Here is a 26,249-nt window from a genome sequence, read left to right as displayed (position 1 = left end):
CCCCGATAGGCTCTGTGAAGAACCCCTGATAGACTCTGTGAAGAACCACTGATAGACTCTGTTGAGAACCCCCTAGAAACAATGTGAAGAACCCCTGATAGACTCTGTGAAGAATCCCTGTTAGACTATGTGCAGAACCCAGATAGGCTTTGTGAAGAACAACTGATAGACTCTGTGCAGAACCCCCTATAAACTCTGTGCAAGACCCCTGATAAACTCTCTGCAGTACCCCTGAAAGACTCTATGAAGACCCCCAATAAACTCTGTGCAGAACTCCCAATAAACTCTAAGCAAGACCCCTGATACACTCTGTGTCGAACCCCTGAAAGACTCTGTGAAGAACCCCCAATAAACTCTATGCATAACCCCCGATAAACTGTGTTCAGAACCCCCAATAAACTCTAAGCAAGACCCCAGAAACATTATGTTCAGAACCCCCAATAAACTCTGTGCAGAACCCCCGATAGACTCTATACAGAACCCCCGATAGACTCTGTGCTGAACCCCCAATAAACTCTGTGCATAACCCCGGATAAACTGTATGCAGAACCCCCGATAAACTCTAAGCAAGACCCCTGATAGACTCTCTGCAGAACCCCTGAAAGACTCTGTGAAGAACCCCCAATAAACTCTATGCATAACTCCTGATAAACTGTGTGTAGAACCCCCAATAAACTCTAAGCAAGACCCCAGAAACATTATGTTCAGAACCCCTGATAAACCCTGTGCAAGACCCCTGATAGACTCAGTGCTGAACCCCCAATAAACTCTGTGCAGAACCCCCTATAGTCTCCTTGCAGAACCCCCAATAAACTCTGTGTAGACCCCCCGATAAACTCTGTGCAAAACCCCCAATACACTCTAAGCAAGACCCAAGAAACATTATGTTCAGGACCCCTGATAAACTCTGTGCAAGACCCCTGATAGACTCGGTGCAGAACCCCCGATAGACTCTGTGCAGAACCCCCTATAGACTCCTTGCAGAACCCCAAATAAACTCTATGCATAACCCCCAAATAAACTCTAAGCAAGACCCCAGAAACATTATGTTCAGAACCCCTGATAAACTCTGTGCAAAACCCCTGATAGACTCTGTGCAGAACCCCCAATAAACTCTCTGCAGAACCCCCGATAGACTCTGCGCAGAACCCCCAATAATTGCCGTGCAGAACATGATAGACTTTGTGTAGAACCCTGATAAACTGTGCAGTACCCCTACAGACTTTGTGCAGAACCCCCAATAAACTCTGTGAAGAACCCCCAATAAACTCTGTGCAAGACCCCTGACAGACTCCACTGCAGAATCCCCAATAAACTCTGTTAAAGACCCCCAATAGACTCTGTGTAGAACCCCGGATAGACTGTGTAAAGAACCCTTGATAGACTCTGTGCAGAACCCCAACAAATTCTGTGCAAGATCCCTGATAGACTCTATTAGAACCCCAAAAGACTCTGTGCAGAACCCCCAATAAACTCTGTGCAGAACCCCCAATAAACTCTGTGCAGAACTCAGGGTAGGCTCTGTGTGAGAACCCCTGATAGACTCTGTGCTGAACTCAGGGTAGGCTCTGTGTAGAACCCCTGATAGACTCTGTGCTGAACTCAGGGTAGGCTCTGTGTAGAACCCCTGATAGACTCTGTGCAGAACCCCCGATAGACTCCGTGCAGAACCCCCAATAAACTCTGTGCAGAACCCCCAATAAACTCTGTGCAGAACCCCCGATAGACTCTGTGCTGAACTCAGGGTAGGCTCTGTGTAGAACCCCTGATAGACTCTGTGCTGAACTCAGGGTAGGCTCTGTGTAGAACCCCTGATAGACTCTGTGCAGAACCCTGAATTAACACTTTGCAAAACCTCTGATAGAATCTGTGCAGAACCCCCGATAGACTCTGTGCTGAACCCCCAATAAACTCTGTGCAGAACCCCTGATAGACTCTGTGCTGAACTCAGGGTAGGCTCTGTGTAGAACCCCTGATAGACTCTGTGCAGAACCCCCGATAGAATCTGTGCAGAACCCCCAATAAACTCTGTGCAGAACCCCCAATAAACTCTGTGCAGAACCCCCGATAGACTCTGTGCTGAACTCAGGGTAGGCTCTGTGTGAGAACCCCTGATAGACTCTGTGCTGAACTCAGGGTAGGCTCTGTGTAGAACCCCTGATAGACTCTGTGCTGAACTCAGGGTAGGCTCTGTGTAGAACCCCTGATAGACTCTGTGCAGAACCCCCAATAAACTCTGTGCAGAACCCCCAATAAACTCTGTGCAGAACTCAGGGTAGGCTCTGTGTAGAACCCCCGATAGACTCTGTGCTGAACTCAGGGTAGGCTCTGTGTAGAACCCCCGATAGACTCTGTGCTGAACTCAGGGTAGGCTCTGTGTAGAACCCCTGATAGACTCTGTGCTGAACTCAGGGTAGGCTCTGTGTAGAACCCCTGATAGACTCTATGCATAACCCCCGATAAACTGTGTTCAGAACCCCCAATAAACTCTAAGCAAGACCCCAGAAACATTATGTTCAGAACCCCCAATAAACTCTGTGCAGAACCCCCGATAGACTCTATACAGAACCCCCGATAGACTCTGTGCTGAACCCCCAATAAACTCTGTGCATAACCCCGGATAAACTGTATGCAGAACCCCCGATAAACTCTAAGCAAGACCCCTGATAGACTCTCTGCAGAACCCCTGAAAGACTCTGTGAAGAACCCCCAATAAACTCTATGCATAACTCCTGATAAACTGTGTGTAGAACCCCCAATAAACTCTAAGCAAGACCCCAGAAACATTATGTTCAGAACCCCTGATAAACCCTGTGCAAGACCCCTGATAGACTCAGTGCTGAACCCCCAATAAACTCTGTGCAGAACCCCCTATAGTCTCCTTGCAGAACCCCCAATAAACTCTGTGTAGACCCCCCGATAAACTCTGTGCAAAACCCCCAATACACTCTAAGCAAGACCCAAGAAACATTATGTTCAGGACCCCTGATAAACTCTGTGCAAGACCCCTGATAGACTCGGTGCAGAACCCCCGATAGACTCTGTGCAGAACCCCCTATAGACTCCTTGCAGAACCCCAAATAAACTCTATGCATAACCCCCAAATAAACTCTAAGCAAGACCCCAGAAACATTATGTTCAGAACCCCTGATAAACTCTGTGCAAAACCCCTGATAGACTCTGTGCAGAACCCCCAATAAACTCTCTGCAGAACCCCCGATAGACTCTGCGCAGAACCCCCAATAATTGCCGTGCAGAACATGATAGACTTTGTGTAGAACCCTGATAAACTGTGCAGTACCCCTACAGACTTTGTGCAGAACCCCCAATAAACTCTGTGAAGAACCCCCAATAAACTCTGTGCAAGACCCCTGACAGACTCCACTGCAGAATCCCCAATAAACTCTGTTAAAGACCCCCAATAGACTCTGTGTAGAACCCCGGATAGACTGTGTAAAGAACCCTTGATAGACTCTGTGCAGAACCCCAACAAATTCTGTGCAAGATCCCTGATAGACTCTATTAGAACCCCAAAAGACTCTGTGCAGAACCCCCAATAAACTCTGTGCAGAACCCCCAATAAACTCTGTGCAGAACTCAGGGTAGGCTCTGTGTGAGAACCCCTGATAGACTCTGTGCTGAACTCAGGGTAGGCTCTGTGTAGAACCCCTGATAGACTCTGTGCTGAACTCAGGGTAGGCTCTGTGTAGAACCCCTGATAGACTCTGTGCAGAACCCCCGATAGACTCCGTGCAGAACCCCCAATAAACTCTGTGCAGAACCCCCAATAAACTCTGTGCAGAACCCCCGATAGACTCTGTGCTGAACTCAGGGTAGGCTCTGTGTAGAACCCCTGATAGACTCTGTGCTGAACTCAGGGTAGGCTCTGTGTAGAACCCCTGATAGACTCTGTGCAGAACCCTGAATTAACACTTTGCAAAACCTCTGATAGAATCTGTGCAGAACCCCCGATAGACTCTGTGCTGAACCCCCAATAAACTCTGTGCAGAACCCCTGATAGACTCTGTGCTGAACTCAGGGTAGGCTCTGTGTAGAACCCCTGATAGACTCTGTGCAGAACCCCCGATAGAATCTGTGCAGAACCCCCAATAAACTCTGTGCAGAACCCCCAATAAACTCTGTGCAGAACCCCCGATAGACTCTGTGCTGAACTCAGGGTAGGCTCTGTGTGAGAACCCCTGATAGACTCTGTGCTGAACTCAGGGTAGGCTCTGTGTAGAACCCCTGATAGACTCTGTGCTGAACTCAGGGTAGGCTCTGTGTAGAACCCCTGATAGACTCTGTGCAGAACCCCCAATAAACTCTGTGCAGAACCCCCAATAAACTCTGTGCAGAACTCAGGGTAGGCTCTGTGTAGAACCCCCGATAGACTCTGTGCTGAACTCAGGGTAGGCTCTGTGTAGAACCCCCGATAGACTCTGTGCTGAACTCAGGGTAGGCTCTGTGTAGAACCCCTGATAGACTCTGTGCTGAACTCAGGGTAGGCTCTGTGTAGAACCCCTGATAGACTCTGTGCAGAACCCCCAATAGACTCTGTGCAGAACCCTGAATTAACACTTTGCAAAACCCCTGATAGAATCTGTGCAGAACCCCCGATAGACTCTGTGCTGAACCCCCAATAAACTCTGTGCAAAACCCCTGATAGACTCTGTGCTGAACTCAGGGTAGGCTCTGTGTAGAACCCCCGATAGACTCTGTGCTGAACTCAGGGTAGGCTCTGTGTAGAACCCCCGATAAACTCTGTGCTGAACTCAGGGTAGGCTCTGTGTAGAACCCCTGATAGACTCTGTGCTGAACTCAGGGTAGGCTCTGTGTAGAACCCCCGATAGACTCTGTGCTGAACTCAGGGTAGGCTCTGTGTAGAACCCCTGATAGACTCTGTGCTGAACTCAGGGTAGGCTCTGTGTAGAACCCCTGATAGACTCTGTGCAGAACCCCTGATAGACTCTGTGCAGAACCCTGAATTAACACTTTGCAAAACCCCTGATAGAATCTGTGCAGAACCCCCGATAGACTCTGTGCTGAACCCCCAATAAACTCTGTGCAAAACCCCCGATAGACTCTGTGCTGAACTCAGGGTAGGCTCTGTGTAGAACCCCCGATAGACTCTGTGCTGAACTCAGGGTAGGCTCTGTGTAGAACCCCCGATAGACTCTGTGCTGAACTCAGGGTAGGCTCTGTGTAGAACCCCTGATAGACTCTGTGCTGAACTCAGGGTAGGCTCTGTGTAGAACCCCTGATAGACTCTGTGCAGAACCCCCAATAGACTCTGTGCAGAACGCTGAATTAACACTTTGCAAAACCCCTGATAGAATCTGTGCAGAACCCCCGATAGACTCTGTGCTGAACCCCCAATAAACTCTGTGCAAAACCCCCGATAGACTCTGTGCTGAACTCAGGGTAGGCTCTGTGTAGAACCCCCGATAGACTCTGTGCTGAACTCAGGGTAGGCTCTGTGTAGAACCCCCGATAGACTCTGTGCTGAACTCAGGGTAGGCTCTGTGTAGAACCCCCGATAGACTCTGTGCTGAACTCAGGGTAGGCTCTGTGTAGAACCCCCGATAGACTCTGTGCTGAACTCAGGGTAGGCTCTGTGTAGAACCCCTGATAGACTCTGTGCTGAACTCAGGGTAGGCTCTGTGTAGAACCCCCAATAGACTCTGTGCTGAACTCAGGGTAGGCTCTGTGTAGAACCCCTGATAGACTCTGTGCAGACCCCCTGATAGAATCTGTGCAGAACCCCCGATAGACTCTGTGCTGAACCCCCAATAAACTCTGTGCAAAACCCCTGATAGACTCTGTGCAGAACCCCCAATTAAAGCTTTGCAGAACCCCTGGTAGTCTAAGTGCCAAAACCCCAAAAGACTGATGTGGAACCCCTGATAACTCCATGCAGAACCCCAATAGCCTCTATGCATATCCTATAATAAACTCTGTGCAGAACCCCCTGGTAGGCCCTCTGTAGCATCCCTAATAGACTCTATACAGAACCAAGGGGAGACTCCATGCAGGGCCTCCAGTAGGCAGACTTCATGTAGTTCCTTCACTATTCTCCGTGCAGATCCTTGATAAAGTCTGTGCAGAACCCCTGGTAGATCCCATGCAGATAGCTGGTAGAGTCTGTGCAGAACATTTGATAGACCCCATGCAGAACCCCTGGTGACCCCATGCAGAGCCCCTGGTAGACCCCATGCAGAAATCCCAACAGACTTAATGCAGAACCCTAAGTGGACTCTGTACAAAACCCGCAGTTTCAATGAGTTAGTAATTCAGTCAGTATGTGAGAAATGTGAATTCAAAGACATGATTCCTTCACCTTGGAGTGCTGGCCATATTTATTTATGCTTAACTGCAGAACTCCTACACTTTCGATGCTATTCGTCACTCCATCATTTTAGACATGGACGGTAGGCACCAGAAGGCCTCCACGTAGAAGCTTGCAGTGAACAAATGATACTGATATATCTGTAGGTCAATCCTCATCTCCAGAAAAACCACCTTGATCGCTCCTGAAAGCCAACTCTGAACCAAGGCTCCTTGAAACTACGTGTGTTGCACATCTTGGTCCAGAGGTTTGCAACGCAGGTTCAAGAGGTTTGTATCCATGTCCAATCATCAATACAGCCATCAGTTCCATTCACGTTCACTCTGTGTCAGTGTATCGTACACGGAAATCTCCCAAATCTGGTCCTCTTGACCTACAATGGACACCTCTACGATGCCACAATCAACGGCAGACGGACACCACTGCAGGAACGTGAGTGAGGACCCTCCCATAATCCAGACCACAATTTCCCCTTGTCACAACTGAGCACATGGATATTGCAGAAAGGAAAATGAGGGCTGGCTTTTCTGGACACTTGGTAATGATATTTACCCCGTCATCATATCTGGTTGCGAGTCACCTGCAAAGCCCAAAAGGGCAGATAATGGGAGGCACTGACCCCATCAGGATAGATCCAGTCTAAGAGGGTACGCTCTAGGTCCATCTGGTAACAGGGCTGTGCCACACCTAGAGTTACCAAAAGCCACAGTTTCAGCAAACTTGAAGGAGACAGGGGAGGGTGTGGGGCTGCCTGTTCTCTGAGCCAGTCATTTCTGACCCTCTAAGCATGAAGCGTATGGTGTATTTTGCAGGTCTCATGACTCCATCTTGACTTTTTCTCAGGTACACACCATTTGTGATTGTAGCAGTGATTGTTGGGCCATTGAAAAGTAAAATCCAGGGAAATGTTTAGGATATTCATGATTAAGATGTACGTATGGTCAATGTCCATTAGATTTTATGTTAATTCTGAATATACTTCACTTACTTACTTAGAGCGCTCCGTAAAGTGTGCAAAAAGGCGGAGAGAGCATGGAGGAAAGACTGGCTCCACAGCAACAAGGACATATATCACAACGCAGTAAGACAATACAAAACTGCCTTGAAATTAGCTAAATCTACGTTCTACGACAATAGAATACAAACCGCGACCAACTGAGCCAAAGAATCCTATCAGATAGTTAAAGAACTACTTAACATCCCTACAGCACCCCCCACTCACTCCCCCCCCCCCAGACAGAAGCAAGGATCTGGCCAATTATTTTGAGTCTAAAATCCTGCGGATACTAGACTCCCTTCCTACGGTCAGTCCCCCTCCCACCCTGGCCTCAGCGGACGAAAACAACAGCCCACAGCTGGAGACTTTTAGATCAGTTTCCCTCACCGAGGTGACGTCCACGCTAGAGAAAATGAAAAGCGGTTCCCCCCTTGACCCAGCCCCGGCCAGATTCCTTAAAAAGGTATCCTCCACCATAGCCCCTATCATCAGGGACCTTATCAACTCTTCCCTCGCTGGTGGAACGGTACCCCCCAACTGGAAGAACGCAGTCGTGAAGGCTTTGCTGAAAAAGCCCCAACTGAACCCGGACGACATGTCCAACTACAGACCGATCTCACTGCTCCCTTGTATCAGTAAGATGGCTGAAAAACTAGTCAACTCGCAACTATCCCAATTTCTCGAGACAAACAACATCTTGCGCCAATCTCAAACTGGGTTTCGACCCGGCCATGGCATGGACACTGCACTCCTCTCTGTCATCGAGGAGGCAAGGTGTATCCTGGATTCAGGGGGATCAGTGGCAGTCATCCTCCTGGATCTTAGCGCCGCCTTTGACACGGTGGATCACCGTGTCCTACTCCTACTACACCGCCTGGCCAAGGCAGGAATTGTGGGTACAGCGCGAGCGTGGATCGAATCCTTTCTCTCCCATCGATCCTTTCAGGTGTGGGACGGCAACTCCCGGTCAGATCCTCTTCCACTGAAGAACGGAGTTCCCCAGGGGTCGTCGCTCAGCCCCACCCTGTTTAATGTCTATATGGCTCCCCTGGAAGACGTAGTGGCCCCCTACGGTATAAAAATAATCAACTACGCTGACGACACCCAACTTGTCGTCTCCCTGTCCCACCTGGATAACCATCCTGACAGCTTGCTGCACTGCCTCCAGGACATTCATACCTGGATGTGTGACTCGGCCTTGAAGCTGAACGGCGCAAAGACCGAGATCATGCTCCTGGGCAATAAATGGACAACCTTTCCACCTACATCTTGGCCCGACACCTTCGGCGAAATCCCCTCTCCTAGAAATGAAATCAAAACTCTAGGAGTTTGGTTGGAACCCGACCTTACCATGAAAACACAGGCAGCCAAGACAGCAGGCACCTGCTTCGGTCTCCTGCGGTCCGTACGCAAGATCCTGCCACTTCTTCCCCTCCCATCCAGGAAATTACTTGTCCAGGGTCTTGTCCTGGCCCGGCTCGATTATAGCAACGCTATCTATCTGGGGGCCCCGGAGTACACCCTGGACAAACTCCAACGCACCCAGAATGCGGCGGCCAGGCTCATTATGAACCTCCCCCCTAGAGTGTCGGCTAAGCCTGCCCTCAAAACCCTACACTGGCTCCCTGTCCGCCAACGAGTAGAGTTCAAGGCCCTATGTACCACCCACAAGCTCATCAATGGAGCTGGCCCTCCGCGCTTAAAAATATGGTTACCCCATATAAAGCCTCAAGACCCCTTCGCTCCGACGCCGAACATCTTGCCACGGTGCCCAAATTCAGGAAGGCTCGCACCAGCGGTCGCCGCTTTTCGGTCAAAGCCTCCACAGCTTGGAACTCACTCCCTCTCAGTCTACGCCTGGAACCCTCCTACATGGTCTTCCGTAAGAAACTTAAAACCCTCCTGTTCCCCAAATAAGACACTCCCTCTTCCTCCTTCAGGATCTTTATAGGTTGAATAGCGCGGGGATGCCTACGGGTCACCAGGCGCTCTAGAAATCGCAAAATAAAAATAAATAAATAATATTATAAATGTATTCCACATTCCTCATAAAGAAAGTGAATGAATGCTGTTAACACCCCATTAAGGTGGCAGTGATGTGCACGCTAAGCAGTACCGCCAAGAGTTCGCACGCATATAGACAATGAAATCTCAAATTTCCAAACTTCTCTTTTTTTCGTAAAGTGGGCTGTCCCACCCTCTTCCTCGTTTTCTGTTATTAGAGCTAAGTGAATTAACGACAAATGCATGTGGTTAGGAGGAAAGAACACAATGAGCATTGGGATTGGAATCTAAACGAGTGAATTGATTGCCATGGCAACCACTGGATTTCCCCATGGAGAACAAACCAACAAGACAAAAAGAAATCACCAGGCTCCTTTCTTCCATTTAGCATCTCGTGGTATTTACTTGGCAATCAAGAAAGAAGGGTTTTTGTCAAATCAAAGAAACAGCACTCCTGACAATTAGGGAAAGAGCAGCGCCCTACGTCTGTGCAGGCAACAATTGACTTGGACGTGTAGATAAAGCGGCTTACTGTTCGACGCACAAGAGGTTGTGGTGGTTCGCGAACAAGCCGCTGGCCTTCTTGTATGAGAGAGTTTGGGTTAACATTGCCATCAGCAAGAGTTGTCAATAACGTTCTGCAATGCTATGCAACTCAACACCCCATGCCGGAGGCATGTTGTGGCAAGTTGACAGCAACCATGGCCACCGTAGAAGGTGTTAGAAAAAATTCTTATCTTGGACTGCCCCGAGGATGACTGGTGTAGTTGTTTATTTTTTCTTAGGGGTTTTGTGTAAAGCACTAAAAACCATCTTCCATTAGTCTCTGAGCACTATGGGGCTAAGGTATCTAGGAGATGGAAGAAGCAGACAGACTGACAGCCGCAGGAGACAGCTGACAGGACATGTCATTCATGTATGCTGACATAGGTGGTAACGCCTTGGAGAGTCAAGAGAGATGAAGGTGGCTGTGATTGGTCAGGTCAATAGCCAGTCCTAGACATAACATTAAACAGGATAACAAGCTTGGGTACCATAAGGGATAGGGATGATGATGGGTTCCTGTGTGAAGAGAAAGGGTTTTAGTGATCTCCTGAGTTTTAAGAGTGTTGTTTCCAGCCTAAGAGATAGTGACCTTTCACATGGAGGTTTTGTGTGTGAACCTAATGCATTCCGAGTGTTGTAGTCTCAGTTGATGTCGATATACTAATGCTTTGAAATGATAAGATTAATAAATCTGTTAGTAATGATTTCTAGGTTAAAAGCTCAGGATTAGAAAAATAGTATCTGTAATGGCAGGTAGTGAGGCACCCCTGAAATACAACTGAGATAAGTCACTGACAAACCTACTTTTACTGGGTTGTGCCAAATAATCGTATTTATTCAGGGAAGAGACAAAATGTACTCCCACATTCATTGCTTGGTTTCCTCGATATGGCGTATGAGGTAAATTTGAGAAGCAAATTTAATTGAAGTAAGTCAGTAAAGAAGCAAAGAAGCCCTTGCCAATTGTTGAGAGCAAAGTCTGAAATGCAGCTTGTAAGTAAGGTAAAGTGTCGACCAATGGTACAAATGAGGTAAATCAGGGGAAAGGCACAGAATTAACTTCCAAGTAAGGGACCAGATTTTGAGGCGAAATGTGTGATGTAGTCGCCAGTTAATCGATGCGCCATGTATGATAAACTGGAGGCAGCAAATACAACTGAGTTAAGAGAGGGACACAACACTGGAGTTACTCCCAAATTTAGTGACTGAATTCTGAGATGAGATTTGTTATATGTAGAGGGAGAAGCTAAAATAACTACCACAAGTCACTTGTAGCAGCTGGGATGTTACATTCACATTCAGTGACTGGATCCCTTGACTTGGTCTGCGAGTTAAGGTGAAAGTTGAAAGTACAATTGAGGCACGCTGGAGAGAAAGCACAGAAAGTATTGCTAATTTCAGTGACCAGATTCTAAAATGTGCCTGGTTAGGTAAAGGTGGGTCATCTTATACTTCTGGGGTTCATTAGGAAACATGCACAGAGTTTACACCCAAATTCAGTGACTTGTAGACATGTTGTATTTCTGATAGACACAGGATGCTCTTGCAGTAACTTCATGTTTGGGCTTGACTTGTTCATTTCAGACAGGTGACTATTTTGGTAGACAATAGATAGGCAAGCAGAACATTGTAAATCACCAGGCAGATGTTTGCCTGAGCCATTATGGATAATTTAACCTGTGTTAAGACTAGGGTGGGCCTAATTTGTGTCATTCTGTGTAGCATAATTGCGCAGAATTACTTAAGTATTCAGTGACATTACGCTTGAATTACATAAGAATTCAGCAGAAAGTTCAATTTCTTAGCGCAAAAATGCCCTGTGTCCAAAATGGATGCAAGGATGCATTTTTCAATACATAAATAGCACTAAATGCAACAGAACATGAAAAGCGAGCATGTGTAATCGAAACACTGCCCAGGCCTGGATAGCGATTCCCAAGCATGATGGAAAAGTAGAGAATAATTCAAATTGTTAGTGTGATCTTGGCTGCTGCAAGATCCAGAGTTAGGCAATGGTATTTCTAGCAGGTGACAGGTTTTGAAAACTCAAATGTCTAATAATGTCTTGACCCCATTGACCCCCATGCTAACCTTCTGCTTGTCCTGTTTAGCTGGATGGCACTGACATTTTAGAGACTTTGAAAACATCCTAACAACTCATTTGTCAGCCAGCCATGAATACCAATGTCTTAACTTAAATAATGGGGTCCCTCAACCTTCACCAGACCTTTTTCAGATATACAAAGGCCTCTGGCCGAGAAGGAGGCCCCTGGGATGTGTGGGCCCTTGTGTACCACAAAGGACTACTTTGCACAACAGTTTTGCATCAAGTCTGAGGATGGACTTGGTAGTCTTCAACTCAAACGGATGCCTAGTCACATTATGAAGGGATGGGTTCATTGTGCCTTGCGTTACAGGTCACCTTCTCTAGCCATAACTCTCTAGCTGTCTATCAGCTTGGTCCATGTGATTCTGGGGTGTCTTAGTATAGTCTTTCTCCAAAATCCTGCTGTGGGAAAAACCCTTGCCGACCATCCTTCCATTTTCCTTCACTTCAATTTTACGAACTCCTGGGGGTTTACTTGAAGCACATTCCGACGCTAAGTAATCAAAGCCCTCTGCTTGAAGCCGTTTCGGTGGAGTTCTCATTCAAGTCACCTGTAAACGATTACTTGTTATAGATGCTAGGAATCCAGCATGTACAAATGGTGTTCATTGAATAGGAGAATGGTCGCAATGTTTAGGGGTCCAATGTTGACCTAAACGCCCAAAGCCTTGGCTGGATTAAGGTCAAGCAAGATGCGTCGAAGTTCCAGGGTTTGCTTTGGTGCACTAGGTGCACACAGCAACAAGTACAGCTTACAGTGGGACTTCATTATCTAGTCAATTGAATGGTGCACAACTGTCGCAAAGGTCTATTGAGCCTCTGCTGCAGGTATGCCAATGCTTGTGCCTAGCTTAGTTGGCAGAAACCGGTCCTAGGAAGCTTGAATCCGGTCCAGGGAAGGCATGGCTTGGCAGTTCGGGCTGGACTGTTCCCATGAGGCACAGGGTCAGACTGATTTGCATATGGCCATGTCTGAACTGGGGTGGCAGAGTGGGCTAAAGACGGTGATGGATTAAACCCAGATCTGTTGACTGGGTGTGAGTGTTTGATTGGTTGGGATGCTCCGTCCATCACCACACCCTTTTGTATAGCTTAGTTACTATAGCAAACCCTAACACGCCCTTTTGGGTGCATCCCAAATGGAGCCTACACTTTAACCCCTTGCATGCTGACGTCGGCCATCGGCCGACGGGAGCACTACCTCGATAGCTCGCGGCTGCAGCAAAGGGGTTGAAGGGTCATCTAATCTAGAGAAAAGAAGCCACTCTCATTACCCAGCCCTGCATCTTTAACACCCAGTTTTAACAGAGAATGTGAGGCAGTACCTGTTCACATTCAGCAATCCTTAGGCGTAAGGGCAAGCATCAGTAGTATACATGGAGATCTATGTTTTGCATGTATTTGCGCTTATGTGAAATTTTGTGAATTACCTAAATGTCAAGGCGAGCTCTGTGCTGTGCTCACTCCTGAACCCGTACTGGGTAGAATCCAAGATATGATTATTGTTTATTGTAGTCATAGGGGGCTCAGTTGCTTTAGTTTTGCCCTTAGTAGCACATGAATCCATCCTTCTATTGCCACTCTGCACCAGAGAGAAAGGTCTATTGTCACATCCTGGACAATTTCACCTGTACTGACATAAAGTTTGTCCAAGACCACCTTAATGCAATACGGAGGCCATCCCGAAACTGGAGTGGGAAATCGAGGGGAATTGGTACAGCACATTTAGGGAATCTCAAAAGCTTGTATTATGCCTTGTGCTCCTCAGAGCTGCCAAATATGACAAATATACCTTCTAGACAGGTTTCTCCGCTATTTGATAACGAATTTGAAAGCCCAGTATATTGCGGAATCCCATCTGACACCTCCCTGTTTCAGAGATTGTGTTTATACTAATAACTTCTCAATGTTCATTGGCTAGTAAAGAAGTCATTTTTTGGACGAACATAAGGAAAAACAGATTTCATGGACATTTGACCTGCTTGTCCCTTTTTCGCGCAGCGTCCAATTATGACATTTGCAAACGTATACAGCTGGGGGACTCAACTGAGCTGCAGCACCCGTGTCGCCATCAAATCTGTTAGTACGTCTTAATGGATCAATGTCACGCTCCACAGCGCAGAGATTGCGTGCCTCAGGTCTGCTGTTTGATTTTCAGAATCATATTGTGTAAAGGAGCGGTAGCTGTATCTCCAGATTGCCTAAAACTGTGCATACTAGTTGCTCACATGCTCATGCTTAACTCCGAGTGCATATATACACATTGTTAGTGCACTATTCAGAACTTCGAAAACGAATGTCATTGGATAATCACCCAATGCAGCCCTTGGGACTCGGATCCAACAGCACCTCCTGATTGCCAGCAAGTTGTACAAATATTCACAGAAGCCCAATCCATCATGGATGCCAATTGCCTGCTCCTTCCTATATACTGTGCAGGGCTACTCTTGCTTACTCTGTGCTATTGCTTCAAGATTGATCCATGCATTCACTGTCCTCTGAGTGAGAAAACTTTCCTAATGTCATCCATGAGCCTGCCCTCCTTTAAGACTCCATTTTTGAACTCTTATTCTAATCGCTCAACCGCTAAGAATGTTTCTAGTTTGTAGTAAGTTATTTTCCTTTCTAATTATACATATTTTCATGTCACTTTTTCTGTCTTCGTGCAAATAAATTTGACATTGTTGGCCTATTTCTCACGAGTCCTGAGGATTTAACCACAAAAGATTAGTGTAACCCACTGCTGGCCTGTCTTTAGTATCTCATCAATTTTCTAAAAATGCATCTTTTAGAAGTTAAGACATTCATAGGGATACAGACATCAGTGCTACACAAGCTACACATTTTGACACATTTTATACGACTAACCTAACGCTTCAACATTATGTTAACTTCTCATACCATTTTTGGGTTGGTCAATAAAAACATGAGAGTTGGAATTTTAGAATGGGTCAATTAATTGTGAAACCTTCCTTTTCACGGCCAGTGAGCAATCTGCATTCACCTGCTCCAGAGCAGATACATGGAAATACTGAATTCACCTAATAGGACTCTAAATACGTTACAGTAAGTTTTATAATATTCTTTCACACTTGAAACACTCTCTGAAAAGAATAAGAGTAGGAATCAAATGAATTTTGCACAGGCAGCCATATTAGAATGGTTTCATATACTTCCTGAACAAAAATACGCTCAGAGGGTTTCAGTGAGCAGATCGAGCAGTACTACGCCTTTTATCATACCTCACACCCAAAATACTCTCTGTATATGGATCAAAGTAGGGATCAGGAACTGATCAATATGAGCAGCCATCTTAAAATGGCTTGATGGAATTCATGAAAAAAATATTTCAAGGTTGCTGCCTTTATATGCGCATGCATGGCCGACCAGGTTTGAATGGTTTTGAACAAAACTAAGCCAAAACAAAAAAGGCTTCAGGAAGCACTGCACCATTATTAGAAACGCGAGACCTACTGTCTTTGCCCATCCTTGTTAGCAATATAAGGATGGTATAATGAGCAGCTACAGACAAACAGGAATAGATGATCTGGTAAGGGGACTAGTATAAGGGACTCCATTGGGAATAAACAAACAAATCAAAGAAGTCAAGGGTATTGCACACTAGTTGGCTGCCGTGTTTTGAAGTTATTTGCATAGCGTGGCTGCCGTTTTTAGGTCGAGCCTGGGAAGCGCATGGGCTGCCAGGCATGCAGAATCCAGGTAGGGACTTGAAGCTCTACCCACTCTACGCCCATATTTTTCATTGGCTTGTGTCGTTGTCCACTGTAAGCTGTGGCTGTTCATTGGTCAATAGGCTTAGTAGTCCCTCCTTAGAATGGCCTTTCTTTCATTTTGTAACCTCCGATGGCGACACCCCCTGTTAGGTGTGTTGTTGCTCGGTAGGCTTTAATTACAGGCTCTGAGCACTATTTTCTCAAATAGCTTTGTCCTGCCTGCTAATGCAGGCAGGACATGCTCTCTTCTAATCCATTAAAAAAAATGTATAGCACGGGCGCAAAACGTATTTGCAATGCAATAGGTCTTGCATTTGCGAGAGTTTAAGCTATTGGCATTGTAAATTACAATGCCTTTTATTTATCTGTTTTAAAAACTGCACACATATATAAAAGGCATTATCATTTACAATTTCAATAGCTCAAACTCTCGTAAATGCGACACCTATTGCATTTCAAATGCTTATTTGAAATTATTTGCGCAGCGTTCCTCAGCAGCCAGTACTGCATTTTCGCAATAGAAAGCTAGCCTCTTGAAACTTTGTGTTCAGTTGCTATAATCACCCATCGTCTTCTAAAAAAGAACATTGTCTGCCATGGCAACGACTGTTGGCAACAAGAGTTTGATGGGATGCAGCTTCCGGGTCCCGCGCGCAGCCCCGGCCTCCGCCTTTGGATAAATTGCGATGCTTAAGTGAGAGCCGGTTACATTTTGCACAATCCATCGTGCTTTCATGAGGTGGAAGGCGCTGTAATTGCTATAAGCAAATAATGCTATGCTTTTTGCCTTGTTTTTGTGCTGGATTCAATCCTGCACATTGCTAATGAACGAGCCTATTAAAAAGAGATTTGTTCCGGGAAGAACTCCTCATCAGTAACGGGGAACACCTGGATTCTTTGAGCTCGGTCCAATCTGGAACTTGAAGTTGTGAGGCGAGAGGCAGAGGAATAGGGGTGGTGTGTGTGTGTGTGTGCACGCGGGTGTGTGCACGCATGTGTGCCTGCTTGTCTGTGAGTGGATGCATGCATTTGTATGTGCGTGCGTGCTTGTGTATGTTCACAGGTGTGTGTTTTTGTGTTGGTGAATGTATGTGCCTGTCCACGCACATGCACTTGTGTGCATACCATTTCAACCCACATGCTCTCAAAATGGAGGACGTGGCTCCAGGTCTTGACTTAAAACAGAAACACCATGCATGTTAATTACTAAGGGTTGGACTGGTGCTTGTGTTCTGCTCATTCAACTTTACGTTAGTCCCTTCGGTTTTTATAATGGTAAGTAAATTGATGCAATGCTTTGCCTCGCTTTGTGCTACATGTGCACTCAAGCGAAACCTTAGTAAATAGCCCCATGTGTATAATTGTACCACTATCTGTATTAACTAGGACATTCATCAATTTCTATGTTCAAACAGGGATAGGCGGGTCACTGTTGCTACTTGTGAGGGTTCTGGTGGTTAATGTACCAAATGTTGCATTTTTAGTAGCTGTGGAGTTCAAGGTTCAGATCTCACTTAAACCTCCATTTCCATAGTCCCAAAATTTGTAGAACTGAATGTAAAATATGCACAAAAAATAAGCAATTCAATCCTCCATCTAGGTTGCACCACAGTTGGGCATGCCTTCTATATCAAAGCAAAAAACTGCTGGGTTTTGGCACACCGCTACCACAGATATTGAGGTCAGTGCATGATCGGATCCAGCTATACTCAGCTGATCCTCAAAAGCATATATGTTTGGCCACTAGCGCATAGATCCATCAGAAAGGGGAAGTATGTCCTGTGTGTGTCCTGTGTTCAACACTCTCGTATGGGCTCCATCATACTAAAATGAGGGTACGTTGTACTGTATGTGTATGTCCTGTGTTCATCACTCTCGTATGCATGCCTTTATCCTGAAATGCAGATGAATGCTCCTTGTGGCTTTAGACCAAACATAGGGCAAAATGGGGTCTAGTTTCCAAAGGCACATGAGAGTGTGTTAACGAGTACTCTTGTAGTACTCCTATATGTACTTTTACATGCCTATGGGAACTAGCCTCAAACCATCTAAAATGGGAATATAATTGGAAATGGGAATATTCAAGGATTTTGTTTTTTAAATTATAGCAAGTAGAAAGGACTGTGCTTTTTTTCACTTTTATTTAACTCTTACTAATAAAGCTATGGACAGTTTGTGTCCGATTCCCCGAGGCATGTTACACTATATAAATCTATAAATATACATCTTGTACACATAAAAGCTTTTGTGATTCGTCCCTATAGTCTTTACAATCTGAAATACAAATGCGTATGTGGGAATCTTATATTTGGTAGCAGAGACTGGCATTCCTTTGTTTGTAAATGGAATGAATAGGAAATGAAAGAATTGAGGGTTCAGTGTATAGTGTTATACTTTGTAGATTTATATAGCTCTGCTGATCACCAGTGAAGTTATCCAGGACCTGCCCATGGGCACTGGGGAGAAAAAGTGATGTGCCCAGAATTAAGGGATGTTGAGCCAAGACGCAGACCTGAATCCCTAACTCCGGAGTCTGCAGCTCTAGTTGCTGCACCACATCCTCTCTCCATGGTATTGCCTAATTTATTTAGAGCCTCAAATCCCTGACGAGGACCGGAAGTTCTCGCAGGTGGTTGAGTGAAATATGAAGGGCTAATTTATTAAAGTTTCACGCAGCACACACTACGCTGCTTAGCATGAAAAGAAGCGGGCAAAACAGCACCATAACTACCAAGATATGCCACTGTTTTCCTCCATCACTGTGCTGGTGAACGTTAGGTGACCATGCACCCCAGTTCAAGGGTGTGTATTGTATCAAGCACAGTTTGTGTGCTGAAAGTGAACCCTTCTAATACACAAACCATGCTTTAATACTCTTCACGCTTTCTATGTTTGCTGTGAAGTGCAGCACACGTGAAAAGTTGGGAAAATATGGAGTTTTAAAAACTTGGTTCACTGCTGCGCCTGCCTCCACAAGGCTTAATTTTTTCGGTAAATCTCTCTCTACAGATGTTAGTCAATTGGGATTTACACCATAACCCATGGATGGTTGCACGAGAACGACAATGTGCCATCCATAGTACGCCCTCCTGATGCAGAGTAGCACATAGCGCTACTTTGCATTACTTTAAGCAACTTTCCAATCAAAGTCAATCCCATCACAACACTTGGCGCCAGGCTTGCATTACATAAGTAAGTTTGTTGTGCTTGGTCGGCTGAGTTAGTCTTTTAATAGCATCCTATGGGAGAAGAGTTTGGGTGTGGTGCTTGTCTTTGTGAGGGCTGCTTAAAATATGTTGCTGCAAAATTGTGGCTGCGTATAAGGAGAGAAGCAGGGAGATGGAGTGGTATTTGCAAATATTTACCGTCTTTGTGTCATCAGGTATCCTGATACTCGTCACGGAGTGGTGCACAACTGACTTTTTATATTCCCCGTTACAATGCTCTCAGTTCAGCAGCTGCATTTGGAGCTACATTCCCACAAGGCTGTAGCAAGGACTCACTTTATAAGCAGATATTAGCTCATCAGCCAAAGAGAGCTTATAAAATCAGTCTTTTATTATTAAGGTATGTTTGGCGACAAGCAAACCTTCCTTCATCATATTTGTGACTGCTCTGAAGAGGCCTTGACTGCCATGTGCAAAAGGGAAGCTAAGATTTTGTCACAATTCAACTACTTTTCACCGTGTTGCTTCCTTAATCTGCCTCAAGCGCATCGAATGCATCCGTGTTTCTGGTACTTAACCATCAGCGAAGGTCTCTGCTCCTTAAACAAAAACACTCCTGCCCTTGAAAGACAGAAGGACGGCAGCGTGCCCGGAAGTTCTGCTCCGCGCGCCTTGCGTCCATGACCTCCTGCGCCGAGCCGCAGCCTACCGCGGCCCAGGAAGTGACAGCATAATGGTCGGCCCCGCCTCCTCCAGGAGACGAGGCCCTCGCGCCTCCCCACTGGAGCCGTTCTGCGGGGGTGGCGGAGGCGCGCGGATCGGGGTGGCATAGCAACTGGTTGCCGTTTAACTACAACAAGGCTATTTCTGTCAAACCTTCTGCCCTCTCATACAAACATATATGTGCACGTGCGGGGCAACTCTGAGGCAGAACATAGCGCTTCCAGATTGGACATGTGCCCTTTCATATGACAGAAACTCTCACCAGACGCTTCTTGAATAATCACTGTGTGTACCTTTGGGATCCAACCACCTCAGAAGCCCAACAATTCAGAGACCTCGTTTTGAGTAGCCATGAGGTGCAGCTTCTGCCCTATTCTTGCCGTTTGGTACCCCTGGCACTCGCCTTGTTACCCCTGGTCTCAGGTGTCATTTTGGTAGCAGCAGGAACAGAAACTAAACAGGACTCTTGAAGTGTTATATTTTCTGTTGTTTAAATGGACTTACCTTCCCATTTCATGTTTTAAAAAATTAATGCAGGGGCTTAAATATTTTTTTAGGGGGACACCCACTGTTGATACTATATGCCGGGCTTATTGAATCTTAAGGATGCCTTTTTTATTCACCTCATGTCTCTGTAACCATCGTACACTCCCTGTCTCTTTACCACACTCCTACAGGTTCATTTTCATTCCTGCTCCTACCTTTTTTTTCTTATCTTCCTCTTCCTCATTTCTGCCTTTCTCTCGCTTACTCTGGTTCAAAATCTGATGATGAAAAATAAGTATGTGTCCCCAAAACTGATGGTGACCACCACCTGCAACCTCAGTAGCAAATAGAAGGCATTTGAGTGGCAATAGAGTGGACAACCAATCAATCCTGATTTGACATTGGGAGTCATAGAATCTCTGACCTCACTTCTGCTACCCTTGGATTTAAGAGAAGTTGACCATGAATAACTACTGTAGACCAGGGTCAGTGCTCCATGCTCTTCAACATGTATGCAGTGGGGCTAAAAAGCAATGTTTGGGATTGATTTTGTTAGAAGCCATGTATGGGTTTTACTGGTCATGTACAGCTCGGGGACTGGTCCCACAAGCGGGGATGGGGTGGTGTAGTGCTTGAAATGCAGGTATAAAAGCAATGTTTAATTTGTAAATGAATACATTTGTAAATGAATAAATGCTGGTGCTGAGAGCCCTGCCAAGAAGTCTGCAGCTGGCACTATTGCATGTCGGAGCACCGAATACCAAGGCTGAATACTCTGGAATCCACCTCATGCCTCTTTAATGCACCACCAGACACTCTCTGCCTTGTTATTTCACCCTTGCCGGTTCCAGCTTTCTCCCTGTGTGACTTTTTTCCCCCCATCATTCTCCTTCTTTCACCTTTGTTTGTATTTCCCTCTCTTTCTCTCTGGAAATGTACAATAAGCCGAAATAACAGCCAGTCCCAAAACTGAGTGCCTGTGTGCTACACCAGCAACCACCAGCTCAAATTAAGCACTTTATAGAAGTGCAGGTACTCCTTGTCCCAGAGTACTTGTTTGCTGCTGAAAAATGCTGGCACTCTCCAATTAAACACATTGGAGCGGTGCTTAGAAGTGCTGGTACTATCCCTTCCAAGTTAAGGAAGTGCAGGTACTAAGTACTTGATAGTACCTGACCATTTAAAGCACTGGGGAATGGGACCTCAGGGAATAAGTGTCACTGTGTATTGACACTCAGCAGATAACCCATGCTGCAGTCTGTACAGAACACACGTTTCCATGGTCCTCGCTTAAGATTTCTCTTCATTGAAATTCCTGCATCTGGCTTGACTGTCAGTCAGTATCAGACCCAAAAGAAAGCTGACAGTGACATGCGCCACTAAGCGACATCTGTTTGCCTTTCTCATGCCTGCATTCTCCCTGGGATTGACTGTGTGCCAGCCCCTAAAGGACAAAAGCTTAGCCAACAGGGTTACATTAATAGTGGGAAAGCCCTCTCATGTCTCTGAAGCGCTTACTCAGAATTTACATTGATTTAGTTAATTTTCCGGTTGGAATAGTTTCAATAGTCAGTATGTCCAATTCGTGATAGCAAAAAAATAAATCCAGTGATTAGTTGTTTATGGAAATACTATGTAGATAGACTACTTCTACCTTTATTAATGAATGTACTTTATTTATTACCATTTTTGTCTAGGCCATAGAGCATTAGAGTACTTTACAGAGGAAAGGATGTACAATACCATAGAGGAACTTAAGCACAATGGTACAAGACAAACACATGGAAAAAAGTCAAAAGAAGATTAATATTGTACTCCATTAACCCTTCTTTGAAATTAATGTTTCTATACCTGACCAGTGTTGGTCATGTAATCTCATATTGGAAGTCTAGTCCATATGATTTTTTAATGGACTTTGGTTTATTTATTTTGGATTCAAGTTTGGAGACAGATCAATGTTATGCTAGCTCTCGTTAAGGAATATACTTTTGGGAGTGTATTTGAAGACTCGGATATCCTTCCATCCAAAGGTAAAAGAGTTGATATATTTATTTCTGATGCTATTCGACAAATAACGAAGTACTGCAAAGATGCTTAACACTGTCGGACATTGCGTGATAGCATGGTGTTTGCTTTAATTGTAAAATAGACAGCTATCCATATAGTTAGCAAATAAAATAGGTCTCCTTCAACCAATTATCTGTTTTTCTACCCCCCCCCCCCACACACACATATTAAGAATTGATCAGAGAACAGGAAGGTGTCCAACCCCACTGACCAAGAGGTGTTTATTGCTGATGGTATTATAGTTATGTCCATTGGACAAGATGTTACTTAATATACTTACCTACTAATATATTTTATTGCGTCATAATTGTATCTGCTTTGAAAAATGACTATTGTTTGGTAGTTGTATTGTATTACAATACCACATACTCCCTTTTCCCTTTCTCTTATTTTCCTCTCCTAAAGCTTTACATACAAAGTGTTGTGATTCTTATTGCTATTGGATGTCTTGGTTTCCAGTTATTATTTCTATGAGTAATGTTATGTCATAGTACTGTTTATCCTATTTATGGTAACAGTTGCTTCAAAATAGACGATTTTTATTACTTACTTATTTGATAAAATCTATTAAACAAAAAAGAGAAGACTAATAGAATAAATTATGAACAAATCACAGCAGATAGGGAATAAGCAAGATATCTACTGTTAGGATGTCAAATGTCGCTGGCAGCTAGGAACACAAGACCTCTGGCTTCCATATGAAATCACGGACGTCTTAACCAACCTTTGACAAACTAATTTACCAGAATCTGTTAAAGTGTGGGGGAGAACCCTGAAGTTGCTGAATGAGTGGTTGGGAATAATTCCACAGATTCAATTCCAACTCATAATGTGGTCTACTTTCAGGGGAGACTTATTTATGATTCCTGCTTAAATGGGGACCCTCCTTTAAGAAATCTAAATGATGAATGCAACATTCTCTAAAGTGTGGAACATCGACTACTACAGGATTTACTATATGAGAAGTGATGACGGCACTTCTGGAAATAAACAAGTTATTGATGCAATAGTGAAGTGGCTGCAGTATATTTCCACTGTACAAATAGAACCAACCTGACCTGCCACTATAATTGGGAATACTACTTTATGTGATAATTGGGATTCTTTGGGTATATTTTTATATGCCTAGATACTCTGGCAACAGCACAATCACCTGGACTTAGTGGTATGGCCGCATATTCATCAGTTCATAAATTGTAGTTTCTCTGATCCTAGAAAGGATGTCTCTTTCCCTGTCTCCTTAACCGTTCAAGTGAACTTGGTATCAACTGGTACAGTCTTTAAGTTTTTCTCAAGTATCAAAAACACAAGGACCCCTTAGATTTATCATGAATATATTTTTGTAAGTGTACTGTATATTTAGTTATACGTGAATGATCTCCAATGATTGTCAACTTGGCTAATATGGGTGCCAAGGCAACTCGTTTTTGGTGTCTACTACCTGTATCCTGAGTCACACGACTAGGCCTAGATGGTTGTTGGTCTCTGTGTATTGCTCCCAGACCATTAGACGACCATAGGTGTTGGCAGGATGGGCCAATGCTGACTTGCTGAGGGAGAGTAGCTGTCCCCTACCAAACTTACCTATCAAAAAGATTATGCCTGAGAACACTCACAAAGAGTTTCATACTAGACTATTGTGTACAGAGAGGTCAGAAATTCCAAACACCTCTGGGGGTGGAAACCTCCAGAACCTACTTCTACTTCAAAGTGGGCACAGGTATAAATAGTGGACCCTCAGATCGAACTCTTCTGTACACCTCTGGACCCGGGCAAGACTCAGGATTGTTGCAGTGCTCTGCAAGAAGGACTGCTACTCTGTTGCCCTGCTGTCTGCTGCCCTGATGCTGGAGTGAAAGGAGTGGTTCTGCATTTTGAACCCAGGACCACCACAGTGATTCCAAGGGCTAGTTGGCTGTCCTGATCACAGTCTCAGGGACAGAAAAGACTCCAAGCACTTTGAGCTAAGCACTTGGACTCAGTCTGCTGTGAGCCCCAAGTTGGGCCACCCCAGTCCTGGGCTCTTGGAAGTGGGCCTGAAGGTGCTCTGCCAGCCAAACTGTGATCCTGTAAGCAGAACCCACACAGCGGGATGCATCCTCTCGCAGCTGCTTCAGAACTGCCCCTGCATGACTCAGTGCCTATGCAGGACTTCGCATTACAGCCTCTTTTGTACCACCACAGCTTGATGCATCCTTGATGGAGAACTTCGCTTTGCAAGCCCCTCATCAATGGCATTCTTGATGATGGTGCATGACTCCTCACCTCAGCCCTGCAGCTCCTCTGAACTGCTGCTGTGTGACACTTCCTCAACTTAAGATCTCGGGCCAATCCGCAAACCAGGAGGTGAGGTATATTTGTTCAGCGGCCCTAACTTAGTCCCTGTATCTGGCCCATGATCCATCGCAGTTGGCCTGAACTTATGACTTTATCCTAGTCTAGCATAACCACAGTCGGCACTTTGGACTTTTAAGCACTATTTTCACTTAAACATTTAAAATTGCATATCTCTGGTTCTGCTGATTGGATGTTTGTCGTTTTGATCTCAAATAATGTATTACATTTTACTTGATTTTTCTAACTTGGTGTGGGATTTTTCTTGCACTGTATTTTCACTTTATTACAGTTTGAGGTGCTGCATAAATACTATACAAATTGCCTCTAAGTTACGAATGACAGCTTTATGCCAACCCATCAGATGGTTAGTAATTCCTATGTGATTTATTTTGAATTTGAGTCAATTTTTTGCAGAAATCAGGAACAAAGCCATGGGACCACATTTTGGGCCAGATGTAGGAGACCTAATACCGGTCGGAAACGGCCGATTTTGTCCGTTTCCGACCGGTATTAGGCTTTTAAGATGTAGGGCGCCTACCGAATCAGTAATTTTACCAATTCGGTAAATATACCGATTCCGTAAAATACCGAATCGGTATATTTACCGAATCGGTAAATCCATATGTAGCTGACACTCCTAAGAGTGCCACAGGCCCTTAAGAGTCGGTATCTTACCACACAATCCTATTGTGTGGTAAAATACCGAATTCAGGTGTGCATGCACATCTGTGCATGCACACCTGTGCCATGTGACACACAGACATGCCCTTAGGGCATGTATGTGTGCCACATGTCACACCAGCCTGTACTTGAGGTGCTAGAGGGTGTCAAAGTGACACCCCCTGCACCCTTGCAGGATTCGGTATTTACCGATTCGGTAAATACCAAATCGGTATTTCCCATTGATTCCTCTGGGCTTCAAGGCCCATAGGAATCAATGGGCAATACCGATTCAGTATTTACTGAAGCGGTAAATACTAATCTTACAGATTCGGTATTCCTAAATTCGGAATTACCTAAATCTTCCCCCTTCCCATTTACAGACTCTTAAATACCAATTCGGTATAGTTCGGTATTTAAGAGTCTGTAAATGGGAATTACCTACATCTGACCCTTAGTGTTCAAATTGATCCGAACCCTTTTTAAAGTTAAATCATTATGTTTTTCATGGATTGTGGTGATCTCAAATTCAAAATAAATCGAATTGTAATTACTATGTGCATTTTTTCTGCACGTTTCAAAGACTAATAATACAAAATTATTAAATATATGGGGTATTTTGTTTCTAAGCATTGCCCTGAGAAAATTCTCACATATCAATTATACAAGAAACTGAAACATTAACATCTTTCCACTACTTGTTTCTTTGAAACCAGTTTGGCTTTTTTCACCAACAAATAATTTTATTAGCAACTTATTCTCACCATTGTCCCAACAAGTCCATAGATCAATAGAGTCTGTTGGATGCTGGCATTTGTGCAACCTGTCATTTCTGTTTTTGCCGTTTGTTCGAACCTTCAAGTAAAAATGTTTGTTTTCTTTTATGCGCCCGAGTGTTGTGAACTATTTTCTTTATTGCTTTGATGCTCAGTACTAAGAGATATCTCTATGTGTATAATTTTTATCAAATCTATTTATATTTCAAGAGTTAGGGTTGACTGAACCCATATCAAGCTTTTGGTATTTGGTTTGGATTATTAATAACAATGTAAATAGGTTTTATGTTTATTCACAG

General features: G+C 44.8%; 1 protein-coding gene across 1 annotated transcript in view; it reads right to left on the bottom strand.

The window, feature by feature from the left end:
- The window catches only part of ADGRB1 (adhesion G protein-coupled receptor B1), a 473,955-nt gene that overhangs the window by 382,029 nt on the left and 65,677 nt on the right, over nt 1-26,249 (bottom strand). The gene's annotated exons all lie outside the window — the stretch shown is intronic.

The sequence above is a fragment of the Lissotriton vulgaris genome, chromosome 4_1 (assembly GCF_964263255.1).
Source record: "Lissotriton vulgaris chromosome 4_1, aLisVul1.2, whole genome shotgun sequence".
In the NCBI taxonomy this organism is placed as follows: domain Eukaryota; kingdom Metazoa; phylum Chordata; class Amphibia; order Caudata; family Salamandridae; genus Lissotriton; species Lissotriton vulgaris.
This window is presented reverse-complemented; position numbering and strand designations above follow the sequence as displayed.